This window comes from Cyprinodon variegatus, unplaced genomic scaffold (genome assembly GCF_000732505.1).
Source record: "Cyprinodon variegatus isolate N-32 unplaced genomic scaffold, C_variegatus-1.0 Scaffold26, whole genome shotgun sequence".
Taxonomy (NCBI): Eukaryota; Metazoa; Chordata; class Actinopteri; order Cyprinodontiformes; family Cyprinodontidae; genus Cyprinodon; species Cyprinodon variegatus.
In genome coordinates, this window is record NW_015150479.1 from 1,075,559 (window position 1) to 1,092,491 (window position 16,933).

The 16,933-nt window shown below is 38.7% G+C and overlaps 1 protein-coding gene across 1 annotated transcript in view; it reads left to right on the forward strand.

The window, feature by feature from the left end:
- The first annotated feature begins 3,160 nt into the window (after positions 1-3,160).
- The window catches only part of pde4d (phosphodiesterase 4D), a 274,671-nt gene continuing 260,898 nt past the window's right edge, over positions 3,161-16,933 (forward strand). The window contains exon 1 of the mRNA XM_015395955.1: positions 3,161-3,285. The gene's annotated coding sequence lies outside the window, so the exon portion shown is untranslated. The remainder of the gene's footprint in view (positions 3,286-16,933) is intronic.

Sequence of the window (16,933 nt, forward strand, 5' to 3'; positions counted from 1 at the left end):
TTGTTGGTTTTTTCTTTGTGGAAAAAATCGTGACCACTTTTTTGGAAGGAGTGCTGCATATATCTACAAGCCTTCTGATGCTCTATCCTTACCAAAAGGTTGACAAGGCTTACCTTGGGAAAATTAAGAGTCCAGGATAACAGTGAACAAAGAAAAGTACCAACGATGTGGGAGAGAACGGCGGCTGCTGGAGGGGGGGACATGACCAAAAATAATAAAAAAGGATAAACACTAAAAAAGGATGTCAAATTGGAGCATCTGAGCTCTAGTGACATGAAGAGATTGTGCAATGGTTGAGCTAAGACGTAGGAGGAACATGCCTGTGACAGTAATTGTTGGTATATTTAGATAATCATAGGTTCCAGCTGGTTCAGCTAAAGGTAACCTAACATTTCTTGGAATTAAGCCCCTTTCCAAAATGAAACAAAAGAGCGAGTTAAAATATAGTTTGGTTTAATAGAGCTGGGGGATACAGTAGATATCATCTGTGAGGGGAGAGTAGAGTTCTGCCAGTATAGCTGGCACTACTCTAAACGTCTCTTTTATAAAACCTCCAAATTGGAGATGTTGCAGTGCAAAGCTGAGGTGTTTAGAGCTGGACGTACTTGGTGAAAACTTTTTAGTGGCGTTACACCCTTGTGTCATTGTTATTTACTCTTTTGTAAGCCACCTTTCAGATTTCACCTACAAAGGTGATGTTACAGCCCGGCGTCATTGTGCCTGACTTCCTTTTCTCTTTGTCCAAACTTTCCTAACGGCCTGGGTTCTGCAAGCTCACAAGCATTAACTGCTTACCTCCACTTTGACATCGTTAGATACAGTAATTGTGTGTGTTTGTTCCTCTGTGCAGGATTTTTTCCAGAACACGTTGTCCTCTCACCTCGCATCATGAAGAACACCTCTCTCCCCTCCTCTGAGGTGCTCGCTGTCAACAGCTTCTGCAGGCTTTCTGCGAGCAGAGCAGTGGAACAAACATGATGTGTTCTGGACCAATGGATGGAGCCGGCTTATGCATGTAGGCAGCAGCCACGTATTAGGAGTCCCTTAGGAAACTTATTGATCAGTGTTGAAGTTGATTCAGTCTCTTCTAATATAAATTTATATTTTCATATACCGTAATCACTCATCCAGTTTGAGGACACTTCCCTAATATGACCGTCGACCAAGTTGCAACAATTTCTTCTCCATAATTCACATCTATTTCTTGCTGTTTACACACACAGCATGTAAAAAGAACACATTGTACCCTATTTGAATATTACAGGCGTAATACCTCTTCCGCTCCTGTGACTTGACAAACCTTGGGGCCAGACAGACTGGTGCAGCAGTACTCTGCTTGCTTGCTTTGCTAAACCCTGTATGTCCATTTGCCTGGTCACTGCTTGAGGGCCTACCAACTCTGCTGTTCAGAGAACTAAATCCAATGAGAAATAAGAACCTTAAATAACTATTTGACCATTGATTTTATCAGTAATCAGGGGAGATTTGTGAATGTTGTTCTCATCTATCCACTCAGCCATCCAGTATTGCCTCTGTTATTCCATATGCATGTCTATGAATTGGTTTTTATATAATCAAACCCTTAAAAAACGGTTGTGGATATATGAAACATGGGCGAAAGGGTAAGATTCAAATGAACTTCTCCAAGTGGTTGAAAGCCGAGGGGGTTCTGTCATCTCATCAGCAAGCCTCCTGTGTAGCCTTTTTAAAAAAAAAATAGCTTACCTGAAACTTTCCACAGGGTGTAGAGACCAGAACAGACCCAGAACCTAAAAGAGGGACTATGTATGTCTCTTCCAACCTGGGAACCTGTGATGTCCATGACCCAAAGTTGAGCAGAAGACCACGATTCAACAGTTGTCATTTAATATAACCCTGAGTTCATCATGAAAAAATAAAATAAAATACAAATATCAAACTGACTGTTATGAGATTTTCTCTGTTTGTGTGGATGACATATATAATCTAAAACTACAGACAAACAGCAAAATACCTTGCAAGACTGGACACAGCTGCCTCCAGGGTGACCTCCCAGAAACTGGGCACTATTAGATTGGATTATTTCTGATGTTCACTGTGCAAATATAGGTGCATCTTTCCTTGAGGGTTTTCTGGTTGGATCGAAGTCGGTCATTTGAAGAAATGAAAACCAACTACAGCAGTAATTAACACAATGATTATTTGCAATGCATTCATCCCTACTATCAAAATGTAATTTATTTACAGTATCATGTCAAACAGCAATGCTGCTCCTGTCTCAGAAAAAGGGAGGGCATTTATAAATAAGGAGATGAAAACATGTGTTGGAAAGTAAAATAAAAAAGTCTTTATTACCTCAGAGGCGAGAACAAAGATGTGTAACTTTGCATGGATTAACCGGTGCTGTTATCAGTGAAGGCTTTTATGGCTAAATAAATACGACAGAGGCTGCCGTAGGATTACATAAGCAGAGCATAACTTTAGTGGCTCAACGGGACACTGAATGTGTCATTGTTCTGGTGAGAACATCTGTTTGTACCACTTTTCAGGGTTGCTGAAGCAACACTTCACCTCTGAAACCTGTAAGAAGCATCTGTGGTAGTTGATCTGTGTCATAAGTTATTTCCTTGTGATTAAATAGGAAATAAATCTGTAATTCAATGAGCTGTATTTCTGTAATTCTGCTGTTTCCAAACATAATCCTCTATTATCCTGTCTGTGATATAATCCCTTACTTATTTTGTTTGATGCCAGCAGTTAGTAAACAGGGGATCTGTCAGTGCTAACATTAAGAAGGAAGAACATATTTTTAACTTAAACTAGTTTAAGATGATTGAATAAATCATATCTTTAAAAAGAAACATGAAATCGTAAAAATCACCCATTAGTATCCTTGCCTCCTCTTGTCTTATTATAGCTCGCTTGCACAAAGGTTATATTGTTTAACCTGTAAATGTTGCAGCACTTTTGATGGTGAACTCCAAGCAGCTGCAGTAGGAGAAGGAGAAGGTGGAGGAAGAGGAGGAGGGGGGAGAGGCTGGAGCATGAGAGGCACACGATAGGCCAAGAAGAGGAAAGCAATCTGATGTTATTGGCTACAGACCTGGCAGCTGTGAGCAAAGCTCCCTCCTTGTTTTAGAGAGCATCAGTGAGCAGCAGAGTGAGCCTGGCTGTGTATGAGATGCACATCGGATACTTTTGTTTGTTTGGTGTTTTCACTACTTGGGACTCTTACAAACGCTCAGGGGGACACTTGACAAGAGAGGCGGATGAATAATCCCCCTGGATATTTCTGAAGGACTTCAGGTGAGCTGCTTTGCTTTCCAATCCTTTTCATTAAGAAAACTCTTATCAAAAACTACAATGTGTTTCAACAGTACAGTGTCTTTGTTACATTTCTGATAGAGTAACACTGACACATGAGTGACCAATGTCCAGTCTATAAAACCCAAAGGCAAAACATCCCAGAAGTATGTTTGTACTCATGTATCACAACTTGTGTACCTGCACGTGCAAGTATGTGCATACAGCATGCGAGTGGATGTTATTGTCCATGCCTGCATGTATGGGCATGCAAACACTGGAGTGAAAGTACTCTCATGCTGTGTGTCTTAAATATAGTCTTATTTAGCCGAGGAGTGGGGTTGTGCAGTGCGACTTCCCAGTCACCAACCTCATCAGCAAACTTGTCACTGCAATGCCTCGCACTGACAGAGGAGCTCAAGGACTTCCCCCCCTCCCAAAAATCATGCCGGTGTGACTTTCAGGCTGCAGGGTGCTGCCATCAGACGCTGCTGGTATATAGTCCTCTATATATAGTTCAGCTCCAAATTGTGCTGCAGTCCCACAAAAATTTTGAGTGGAGAAGAAACAACCCAGCTGGTGTTTAATACAGTTTGGAGTGTTTTAATCGTCTCCATGTGGCAGTGTGACTCTCTCTTTGATGAATACAGACAAAACATAGGATTTTTTTTAAATTAAAAGTGCCTCACCTCATCTTGTTTAAAATTTTTTGTTTTCTTTGATTTAACAGTCACAGGTGAAAATTGTTTTTCTCTCTTGCTGCCTTTCTGTTTATTTGTGCCAATACAAGTTGGTGAAGGACAAGGCTTTTTAAGCTTTTCTTATATTAAGTACAAAATCAGTGAATAAAAAAGTGTTTTGCTTGTAATTCTATATTAACTGTTTTTTTTTAAACCAACAGTAAAAAAAGGCTTCTACAGTTTATTGTACTTTGCCAATTAACAAAAATTCTTTTAAAAGTTGATAGGCTACGAGATAAAGGTTTTGTTTGTATAAAAAAGGTTATCTAACAGAAGTCAGAAAGTCTTACTTATCTAAACTAGCCTTAAATGCATTGGTTTTCTTGCCGGTCAGTAAAAAAATAACTGTTTGAACTCATTAGTGGTTTATCATCCCTATTGGGAATTGGGATGATAAAGGTGTCAGAGTGGGTTAAGAAGCTGACTAGAGTGGCTTTTCGGCGATGTGTAGTAGAACATTTATTTTATCTTTAATGTCAGCAAATCAAAGGGGATTTATTTTGAAAAATCTTTAATAATATGAGTTGCAAAGACATTTTATTTCTCTTTGGTTCTGATTAAATATTTTTAAATTAAACTGAGCTATTTCTGACTTCCCACCTAAAGAATGTTGATTTACTTAAAACTACTTATTCAATCTGACTTATAAAGCAGACTGAGCTATTGTAGATCAACAGGTGAACCTGCACTGCCAGCAGCATCAGTCAACATCACGAAATGTCCACATTAACCTCAAAGTTTTCCTTCTGAGAAGCTCTGTCTGCTAATGTGGTTTTGGTTTAAAGTGTATCCATCTGACAAACTGTTAGCGTTTCACCACTAAGGTTTTGTTTACTTCCAACAAACCCACTATTGTATTACAAATGTCAAATACAATAGGTCTTTGCAGCGCATACAATGTAATAGAAATTTATATAACCTATGTCAACATCATCATTTAAGCCAATGGATGTCATTTTACAGAAGAAAGTCCCTGCCTGTTTTTGCTTTATGTTTACCCCATCTCTCTTAAACTCTTTTCCTGTCAGCTCCCTTTAAAAATAAAGACCAATTGTGCCAGAAAAAAAAAAAAACATAAAACTTAAAGTCTGTTCATGTTTACATTGCAAACAATTCCTATCTCTTCCAACTTCCACCTAAATCTCATTCGATTTAATTCTCCTCGTACTGCAGCTTAAGAAACAAGACTGCAGAGTAAATGAGGGAGTATAGTTTTACTTTTATGTGTTTTGGAACTGTACGGATAGGAAATATTTTCTTTCTCTTATTTGACCCTTCATTTTGGAGCCCGCTCCCACAACCTAATGGATCTGATTGTGTTTAATATCGCAGTCAGCCCTCAGATGTAGAAACCATGATTCATGACATAATTTTGGCATCATTTTATCTTTATAACCTTTTTGATTCACCCTATTATATGAGACCGACTCAACGTGGAAAGTTAATTGTACAGTTATGCTTTGTGACGGCTAACAAAGCCAGCGCCTTGTTTAGTCTGCTGTAGACAAAAGTCAGTACAGAAGCTTCACAGTATGATAACCTTGATTAAAACAGGACTGCATCACTACATGATCTAATTACTTCCTTTAAAAGATAAATTAAGTAATGCATTAATTAGTGACACCTGTCATGTTTTTACATGCACACATGGCAAGCTAGGACTAATAATAATAATAATAATAATAATAATAATAATAATAATAATAATAACACTTAAAATTATGCAAATGGTTTGATTAAAAATGTGTCCCATATAGAACAATAATTCTTTAAAGCCTTTGTTTACTTTGATAAACACCAAGGCAGTTGTAATTCTCCTACATGTAAGTTAGCCTGCAGATCACAATATCTGCAAATTCGTTGGTCTGGTCGTCTTTACTGCACCGAGAAACACAGAAAGCCCAGTGTTGTATCCGACCTCTACTATGCAAATATATAGTGTAAGATAACGGTGTTGCTCTCCAACTTCACATTGGTGAATCAGTGAGGTGGAAGCAGCACAGTAAGCTCTTTGTTTCAGGTGTGCATCACCTGACCTGAATGCTGTGGCTACAAAACCTGTTGAACAATAGCCGATGATAAGAGTGCTCATACTCTCCACTGCACCTAAAAACTGCACAGCATCACAATAAATTGTTAGGAAGCAAGCATATCTTTCTTTTTGCAAGTTATTTCAGAGTGAGCATCGCTGCTAGTGAGAAAATGCTGACGAACCTGACTTGTTACAAAATCTGTGTAAAGTGAAGGGATAAAAAAGTAAAACATCTGCAAAGCCTCTGCTGCTTTTGTATTATTCTTCAAAAGTGGTAATTTGAATGTCTCCACTTATACGCTATGTGCACAAATCTGATCATCCGCATGACCTTAACTCGAAGAGGCAGTGTCAACTCAAATGTTTGTCAAACTTTGTTGTACTGAGATGACTCTTTTTGTGGAGAAACAAAATACAAATGGGTTGAAGCTAATATTTGTGCGATGACTTTCTAGAGGTGAGGGTTCAAAGGTCAAGCAGCAGTGGAAGTCTGTAGTATGTGGTGCCAACAAAGTGAAATGTCACAGGTTTCCCTTAGCCTTCATTGGTATTTTATGAGTGTTTTGTTGGGGGGAGGAGGTTTATGGAAAATTAAACCACTTGCTTCCCAAAGCATATTCATTACTATAATAAAGACACTGTTTGTTTTCCTCAAATTTTCTGGCAAGGCAGAGCATGCATAAGTCCTCCTAAGCTCTCACGCAGATGCTCCGCGTAATACATACATGCGCACTTGGAGACCCCACATACACACACATGCGTATTCAAGCCCATTTTTATTGGAGTGGCTATTCCCATAACAATAAGAAGGGAAATCTGTGTGCACTCAGTGATCTTAGGTCATTCTTGGACCGTTCAGCTCCTCTAAGTTTTACTGGGCATATAAGAAAATCTGATTGAGGTTATTGAAAGCATGCTCGTTTTTCCTATGCTTTTTCCTTTTAGAGTGAACATAAAAAACCCACAGCTTTGGCAATCATAGATGATTAGTTGAGTAGGTAAAGATGTTCCCTGACTCCAGATGTTTGGCTTCCTTGTCATAAACTAAGTCCAGTGTGTGCTGCTTAACATTAAAACCCAATGGCTTTTTAACTCCTGAAGGTCTTTCCTCTTTGCACACCCATAAAAGGCAAGCATCTAAGGCACACTACCACTTACGTAGACATGGGAACCAGAACAGATAAAAAGGTAAAACATGACTGCCTCCCAGTGTCTCGCCCATGTCAATCTGTCTACAGAATACAGCTGGATGGCATCAAGAGAATTATAGCATTACATCTTATGATTGCCCTGCACTATTATAACAAACATGACAGAATTTTACACAAACATGTGTTAAGGCTAAGGATAGAGAAGCGTTTGAGAAGATTTGTGGCCCTGCAGCAGCAGAAGCAGCAGTGTCTGTGTTGACTTTCTGACGTTACGCAGGAAGTGTGACCTCCAAGGGACAGGGCAGAGGAGAAGAAGAGCGAAACAGCTGTGGATACAATTCATTTGGGCTTCCCTTTTCCTCTGTTAGTCTGGATGTCCTGTCATTGTGTTTCGTTAAAAACAAATTTTAGTTACTTAAAGTGACTTTTTTTTACTTGTACAGCTATGGGCTTGAGCAATATGTACTGGCTGGCGGTAACATGTGGGGGGGTGGCTTAATGTTGTCCCTGGAGAGCAGTGGCATACTAGGTCATCTCTCGGATGTTATATCCTGGTGCTTTGCTTAACAAATTAAGAAGGAATAATACTTTGTTTTAGTAACCTCCAGAAAACCTTCCATAAACAATATAGTGATGTTAACTCTGGATCTGCTTTAACTGCAAGGTTCATCTATATATGTATATATATATATATATATATATATATATATAACTTCTTGGAAAGAAGAATAGAGAGGCTAGTTATTTAAAATAAGCTCTAAAGGATGAATCTATAGATATGATAAGAGATGAAGATGAATTTATAGATATAGACAATGAGAAAAGCTGTATATTTCTCCCATGAATGTTTACTTAAAATTAAATGAGTACAATTATCATGATTTTGCTGAGAGATAGATTGTGAATTTAAATATTGCACAAAATATCTATATGGATTAATTGTTTGATGCCAGTTAGTGACAGTAGGCATATTTTGGCCTAACAGGAATCTAAAAAATGCTGTTAGGTTCAAATGTAGTCTCATTGATATTCCTATCGGAAATACAAAGTCTGGTCAAGCCTTAAAATTTTTCAAAAGCTCTTAAAGCTATTTTACAACAGTTCTCTAGAAGTGATAAAAAAATAAGGACTTATTTATCACTGTATCTAAATTTATAACATCAGTTTTTATGTTTTTTGTGTCTACAACATCTGGTTCTTTAAGCCCTCCACACTGGATCTTTGTATTTTTTGCAAAGAGCTGTACTTTGTTGTACTGCAAACGACCAGTTTTTTTTTTTTTTTTTTTAGCAATTCTTTATACATATGAAACATTTTATTCAGATAAAATGTTTTGAAAGTTTCCTTGAAAAAGGCAATGAGACAAACCAATCTGACCAGTCTCCTTCCCTAGCTCCCTTCTAGATTCATCTGTCCACACCTGCTCCCAATCTGTTGATTAGCCTGGTCTTTGTTTCTGTCTCCCACATATACACCAACTGTTCATTCCGTGTTCATTCAGTGTTTGTCATTTCTTACTCTTCATGTGAGTTTTGTGGTTTTCAGTATTTTTGGATTTTATTAATATATGTTTGTGGATTTTTGCTTCTGTTACCCTTTTTGTTATTTAATCTGCCATAAACCACTTCAGCTTCAGTCTCTGTATCTGGGTCCTCTTCTACCCTCCACCCAACCTGGCAAAGAAAACTTAAAAAAAAAAAAAGTTAAAAACAAACAACTAGACTTTGTTTTCCAAGTTTGAATATGTTTCACTTCCCAAACAAAAAGCTTTCTCGATTCAAATTGTCTGGAGTAGCGTTGAGTTCCAGGCTTATAGAGTAACCCAACAAAAGCCTTGTTACGGCTTAGAAGACTTGTTGACTGGCCTGGCTTCTCAGGCGCGATGTTTTTGACCACTTACATGGTGACGAGGATTAAGATGATAGCATATTGCATGCCATTTTGGGAAGGACACTCTTGGAGTAGTGCGGGTGTCTGAGAAATTGCACCCACTATTATATTAATCCTCATCGCTATGCAAGTGGTCAAAATCTTGTGCCTGTTAAGCCAGGCTAACAACGACCCTAATGACTCCCCATTACAGAGGCATGGGCCACTTTCTGACTATTTCCAGGCCAAAAATGACTTCAACAACTCCCCATTACAAAGGGGTGGACCTGTTTTTTGTTCAATTTGCATGTTTTCTAAGCCATAATAAGGCTTTTGTTGGGTTACTCTATAAAGCCTGGAGCTCAACGCTACTCCAGACATTTTGAATTGAAAAAACTTTCCGCATGGGAAGCAAAATGTCTTCAAACTTGGAAAACAAAGTCCAGTGGTTTTTTTTTTTTTTTTTACTTTTTTTTTTCCTGTATGACCTGGATGACTGAGAATCTTCCCCAGCTTTGAGAAGACAAGTTGTTTTTTGGAGCTACTTAAAAAACTAAGGTGAACTTAAGCTGAGCTGAAATGAACTGAAATTAAATTAATTAAATTCAGCAAGGTAGATTTTATTAGATCCAAAACCTTAATGCAGATAACAATGTCTATAATTTAACCATATATTGAATACATTTTATATTTAGCAAAAGCTCAAGATAAATTTTATTAGGTAGCAACAAAGTTCAAATTAAAGAATAATATGCAATTAACTGGTATTCCTAAGACGAATACATTTTCTGATCTTTCAAAGCTTTTTTATGACCTCTCCATCTGAAGTGCAAAGAAGGCCTGTTTTACATGAGCTCAAACTTCTAATATTTTCAATGGCAAAAAAAGAAATAAAGGGAAAACATCTGGAATTCAGGCATTTTAACACTGAACCAGCAAGTCATCAGATCTTTCTTCCCCAGGTTTCTCTAATTAGAGAAATTTGGCCATAATAAGACAGTTATTATGGCCAAAATGACACAGAGAAGGTCTTTCTTTGCACTGGCTGAAAATAGTTTGTACAGTCCTGATTGTACAATTTTAATGTGTTACTCTAGTCTACTTCTCTGGACATAGCTGACCTCCACATGACTGGTCAGCCAATCAGAGAACAAGTTTGGAATGACAACTTTAAAAAATTAAACAGCAAACGCAGAAAATGGGATTTAAGTTATTCTACTTCAGATAAACATAGTGTTAGAAGAAATATTAAAACAAGGTATAGATAAGATACAGAGCCTTCCTCCTCTTCTAACGTGTGAGCAAGGAAGTTAAATTAAGAAAACAAAACAGATTAATTTAAAACTTCTTTAATATTTTTTTAAGATTCTAGGAGAAAATCTGTATGGACAAGAGACTGCTGTAGCTACGTGTTAAAATCCAGCAAGGATAATTTTTAAGGTATTAGTGAAAGATGGTTTAATAGGTTTGAAAGGTCAACTATGACATGTTTGTGATCATTACACAAATCACCGGACTATGTATACACAGAAACAGACTAAGTATTCAAGAATAAATGCGTTCATTAGAGATTTAGTGATGATTCCATGTCTGGGCACAGAAATTCCAGTTGACACAGACAGATAGATACCCTAAAATAAAAAAGCAAAACCTTTTTACTTATGTGAATTTTGCCTGACAAGAAAAAACAAGGAGGAACTGAAGTTAACTACCTCTGACAGCAGCAGTTTGGCTGAATGTATTTTAAGGGCTGGACACTCATTATCTGATGTATTTCCCCCAAAACAGAACCCAAAAGGGTTTGCCTCAGCTTACTCTTGATAATTGCAAAAAGCCTCCACCCTCTAAATAATTTCTGCTGAATATGTTTTTTTAAATAGCAGGTCCCTTAGGTTATACAACAAGATGCTGTGTTCTTGTTAGGTCATGGTGTGGTCTGACATTGATTAGCTATGTAGAAATCATCAGTCAGTGTTTGACATTTTCTGTTAATCCTGATTTAAACCTTGTTACTACCTCATGGCCCCCTCACATTTTTTTCTCTTGCTATTTCTTTTTATATTTTAAAGCTTCAGATGATTTACCTAATTTTAACATCAGTTAAATACCACCTGAGTAAAGATAAAATATATTTTTCTACAAAAGACAGATTTATTTATAAGAGGAATGAGCTATCCAATCCATCCTATCTTTTTAAGTTTTGTAATCATCCCCTTGTTAACTGCTTTGCCATAAATATTCCACTTCAGTATTGTTGATTCCACCTATGCGGAAGAAGATTATGGCCAGTAGAAAAAAATAAAAAGTTAACTTATTTCTCATTTAATTTGAGTTTAATATAGAAAAAAAGGTCAGAATTCTGACTTAAATCTCAGTATTCTTAAATTCCAGAATTCTTCTGGAGATTAGCTAAGATTAATTCTTTGGACAAGCATGATCATACTCTTCAGAAGATTGTGAAATGAAAAAAAAAAGCATCTTTAGTCAAAGCCTTTCCCAGTTTGGTGCAAAAGAGACTGCGACACATCCTCCCTTCAGCTATTAACATCTAGAACAATTTGAAGAAAAGGACCCTATAGGGTACCCACATATGGGTAGCATTTCCATTTCTCTTTGAGATCTATAAAGGAAGGATCTTCTGAAGCAATCTGTCTGACGCCGGATCTGGAGTCTCTGATTAAAGACACTCTGTTGTTGTTTAAAAATCTTCTGAACATGATGCTCACTGTTCTCCATACCGTTCACTTTATAAAGAATAATTCCTTATGTAATAATCTCCACAGGTTCAAGAGGAATTCCTAGAACAGAGCAGGTCCTCTTTATTTGCTTCTTGACCTTTTTTTTAGTATTTTGCTCTGATCCTATTATCCCAGCAGATGATTGGAGAGGAGATCACACTCCCCACAACAGTATAGTAAGTAAGCATCATCTTGCTGCAAATGCTAAAGGACCTAAGCTTTGTTAGAAAATATAGTATACTCTGTGGGTTTTTATAGAAGTCCAGTTCTGTCTCCAGTCAAGTTTGTTAAAAAAAAGGCGAAGGATTGCTTTAACTCCAACTTTGATAAGCAATAAGCAACTAAATGGGGCCCTAACAGCTGCTTGTTTTGCTGCTCAAGTGGACCTATGGAAGTCTCTCTAAGACCTTTATGATGTGGAATGCCATCGGAACAGGTCTGCTGTCACTGAGGATCTTTCGTAATAAGGAAGGAGATCATCCACAACACTGGAACTTTCTACTGGGTAAGGCTAGGGTTGAGGAGAAGCTCCAGAATCCCTCAGAGCTGCTCTGCACAGGCCTTGAGGACTCTGGGGCTGATACTGTGTGGACTTAATGCCTTATTGCAATTTAATCTCTCACTCTTCACTTCACTTCTGGAGAATCTGAGAGTGCCATGGTGAAACACCAAGACTGTTTTGAATGCTCTGATTGGAAAATCTTCAATACTGCAGCAACTTATGACAACATATTAAATATAGATAAGTATGTCATGACTGAGGACGTCTGCATGAAAAAGAACATCACCACCCTAGCAAACCAGCGACCCTGTATGAATGGGGAGGTTCGGAAATCACTAAAAGCACAGATCTCAGCTTTCAAGTCGGGTGAGGCACTGAGGACAGCGTGTGCCAATTTAAATTGTGCCATTAGATCAGTGAAGCAGAACCACAGCCAGGAAATCCAGGATCTCTTCCACAATGCCAGCAACACCAGTAGGATGTGGCAAGTCATACAGGCGAGCACAGACTACAAAACACCCTCCCCCCGGTAGATGCACCAAACACTCACTTCCTAAATTAACAGAGCAACTTCTTTGGAAGGTTTGAGGCACTAAACAGCACTCCAGCAGTAAAAGCCATTCCACAACAGGGGGGAGGAGGCACTCAACCTTGACATAGATGAAGTGAGGAAAAGTCTCACGAGAGTCAATCCAAGAAAGGCCCCAAGGCCTAAAAACATACCTGGGCAGGTGTACAAGGAGTGTGCAGATCAGCTGGCTGGTGTCCTCACAGAAGTTTTCAACACCTTGCTGGACAAATCCATAGTGCCAGCATGCTTTAAGTCTGCTTCCATCATTCTGGTTCGAAAAAAGCCTAAGGTCACCTCACTCAATGGCTACTGGCCTGTCCCATCAGTGCTTTGAAAGGCTGGTTAAAGAACACATTGTCTCCAGTCTCCACCAACAATCGACCCGTTCCAGTTCACCTACCGATGGAACCGCTACTCTAAGGATGCTCTGCTCTTCACCTGAGCCTGGCACACCTGGAGGAGAAGGACACCCACGAGCGGATGCTGTTCCTGGACTTCAGTTCAGCTTTCAACACAGTCATCCCACACCATCTGATGGGCAAACTGGAACAGCTGGGCTTCAACCCACCTCTCTGCAAAGAACACCTGTGATCTCATCACCCTAAACACAGGCTCCCTGCAGGGCTGCATCCTGAGCACCCTTCTATTCACCCTGACAACACACAACTGTGTCCCTAGGTTCACCACCAATCACATCGTGAAGTTCGCAGATGACGTCGCAGTGGTGGGCTTCATCAGAGACGACAATGAGCAGGACTACAGAGAGTAGGTGGAGCAGCTGGTGGACTGGTGCAAAGAAAACAGGCTGATCCTGAATGTGGAGAAAACAAAGGAGTTTGTTGTCAACTTCAGGCAGAACCGGCCTAACCACGCTCTACTGCTCATCAACAGTTCAGCTGCAGAGGTGGTCAGCCACACCAAATTCCTGGGGATGCACATCACAGACACCCTCACCTGGACTGTAAACACAAACTCAGTGGTCAAAAGGGCACAATAGCGCATGTACTTCCTAAAGAGGATGAGAAGAGCCCAACTGCTCAAACCCATCCTCACGACCTTCTACAGAAGCACCATAGAGAGCGTTCTGACCAGCTGTCTCACTGTGTGGTGTGGAGTCTGCAATGCCACAACCTGGAAGAAGATGAGGAGACTATCAAGTGGGGGTTGAGGTTTGATAGGACCCAAATGCAGACTGAAACTGAAAGAGGTAGCTTGTAGATTCATTATCCAAAAAGTTAAACAGGAGCAAAAATCCAAAAACATAAATCCCCAAAAATTCAAAAAATGCTGAAAACAAGAAATACTCATAGCAAGAAGGGAGCAAAGAAATGACGAAAAACCAGCAAAGACAGAATGAACAGCAGGAGAATATATGGCAGAAAGAAACAAAGACCAGGCTAATTACCAGATTGGGAGCAGGTGTGAACAGAGCCATGAAGGAGCTAGGGAAAAAGGAGACTGACACAAGAGAACAAACAAGAAATATCTAAGAACTCAAATACAATCAAAAATAACTAGAACACAAAAATCGAAACAAGACCAAAGAAAACTCAGAGATTAAACTTGAACAGAACCAAAACCATGACAGAACATAGTGAGAACTGCAGATAGGATCGTCGGTGCTTCTCTTCTCTCCATAAAAGACATTTCATCCCAGGGCTGCGTGTCCCAAGCCCATAACATTATAAATGACCTCCCAAATCCCCAGCATGGACTGTTCTCCCTGCTGCCCTCATGAACTTGTGTAAAGCACTTTACTGAATTGTGCTATACAAATAAACTTGCCTTGCCTTGGCATTTTCTTCAAACAAGTGCAAGGTTTTGTTTTCTGTTGTACAGCATCTAACAAACCATTGGAATGATAGCAGTGTAGCAGAGCATCAGCACCAGCAGAATGTGGAATGTAAACAGCTATGAAAACAACACAGGTGAAATCTCTGGGCAAATAATATGGACCAACTGCCAACAGTTCAATATCTGGGCTGCAGAGATAAAATCTTAACGGCATCATGTCATGGATGACAGAATCATATTGTTTACAAGCACTGCCAAGCCACTTCACTTGAGTTTTTCAGACTTCTTTAGACCTCCGTTCATATGGTCATATGGTCAGCAAACTTGACAGAGACACTGGAGTCTAGGATATGATCTTGCAGCCAAATTTTTGTAAAGTACATAATGCCAAATTACCAATATTTTTTCTAGATTCTTGCTATAGGGCTTTGAGTTCTTAGATCTTAAATGGCTTATAATGATTGATGGAAGAGATGTCTTGAATTTGTTGCTCCTCTCCCTCTCCTTGCTCCTGCTTTGCAACTTCGACTCCTCCTTTTTAACTCAGCTGGTACTTGCGGAAGTATTATTTCAGCTTTTAAGGTGTTAATGAGCTGCTCCTGGGTGTAAAAGACCAACTTGCTATGGTTGTTATAGGTTTAAATCCTGCCAAATGCCCTAATATAAATCCTTCTAGCTGAACGGTGTAGGTACCAGATCTGCTCGGGTGGTAAGATCTGCTTAGGTAATGACGTCACAATATAGCAATGCCACTCAGAAAAACTGTATGGCACCCATTTTCAGTTTTGTTATTTATCAATCCTTAGACACACCAACATGACAGATGCTCCAGACTCGGCACAAGGATGCTGCAATATGTTATTATCGTTGTCTGGGCAACCACAATGTTTTACGTCAATGTGGCAAAATTCAGCAGTTACATATAGTGTAACATCGTTGACATGCTCATGGAACGAGTAGATCTGACCACCTAAGCAGATCTGGTACCTACAATGGTATCCAACTAACTTGCAACATGCAGAAAATATTTAATATAAAAAAATCATCAACCATTCTGGCAACTTTTATTCTTCATAAACATGACTAGAAATCCTATATATTTGACTGATATATATATATTCCTTAGTAATTCATTTTTTGCTTAGCTTTGGAATCTAGTTCTCTGTGTTACCAGTATTCACCAAATTTTGGGCCCTGTACCATCTCCATGTTAAAACATCTACAGGGTGTTAAGCTACAGTCGGATCAAATTAATGAATTGTTATTTAATTCTTATGTATTGGAGAGTGGTGGCTAAAATACACGAGAAAGTAGTTGCCAAACAAGTGTGCGACTACTTACACCATAATAACCTTTTGGAAGAGTTTCAGTCTGACTTTACAGCTCATCTAGCACTGAAACAGCTCTGGTTAAAGTGGCTCAGATAATGGACTTGTATCAATACTTGTCCTGTTAGATCTCTGTGCTGCATTTGATACATTTGACCATAATATTATTTTAGAAAGACTTGAATATTTTGTAGGAATCAAAGGAACAGCACTAGACTGGTTTAAATTTTATCTATCTGATCGCTTTCAGTTTGCTGACGTTAATGATAAATCTTCCTCATGCGTAAGGGTTACCTGTTGAGTACCACAGTGATCAGTGCTAGGATCAATTCTCTTTACTTTATATATGCTCCCAATCGGTAAAATTATTAGACAGCATGGGATTAATTTCCACTGTTATGCTGATGATTCTCAGCTATATCTGTCTACAAATCCAGATGAAGCTAACCCATTACATAGATTACAGGCATGTCTTGAAGACATAAAAACCTGAATGACTCTTAACTTTCTGCTTTCTGAATGCAGACAAAAAAGAAGTTATAGTCTTTGGACCAGAGCCTTTAAAGAAGCTAATTAGTCAGTCACTTCATTTGGATGGGATTAAATTGATCTCAGATAATAAAGTAAAACATGTTGGTGTTATTTTTAATCAGGACCCGTTATTTAAATCCCATATCAATGAGGGTTCTAGAATTCTAGTCCATGTATTTGTTACTTCAAGGCTGGAATATTGTAATTCTATACTATCAGGAAGTCCACAAACTGTAGTTAAAAGCCTTCAGCTGATCCAAAATGCTGCAGCCAGAGTTCTGATGAAAATTAAAAAGAGAGATCATAGCTCTCCTATCCTGGCTTCTCTTCATTGGCTTCCTGTTAAATTCAGATTAGAATTTAAAATCCTCCTTCTCACATATAAAGCCTTAAAT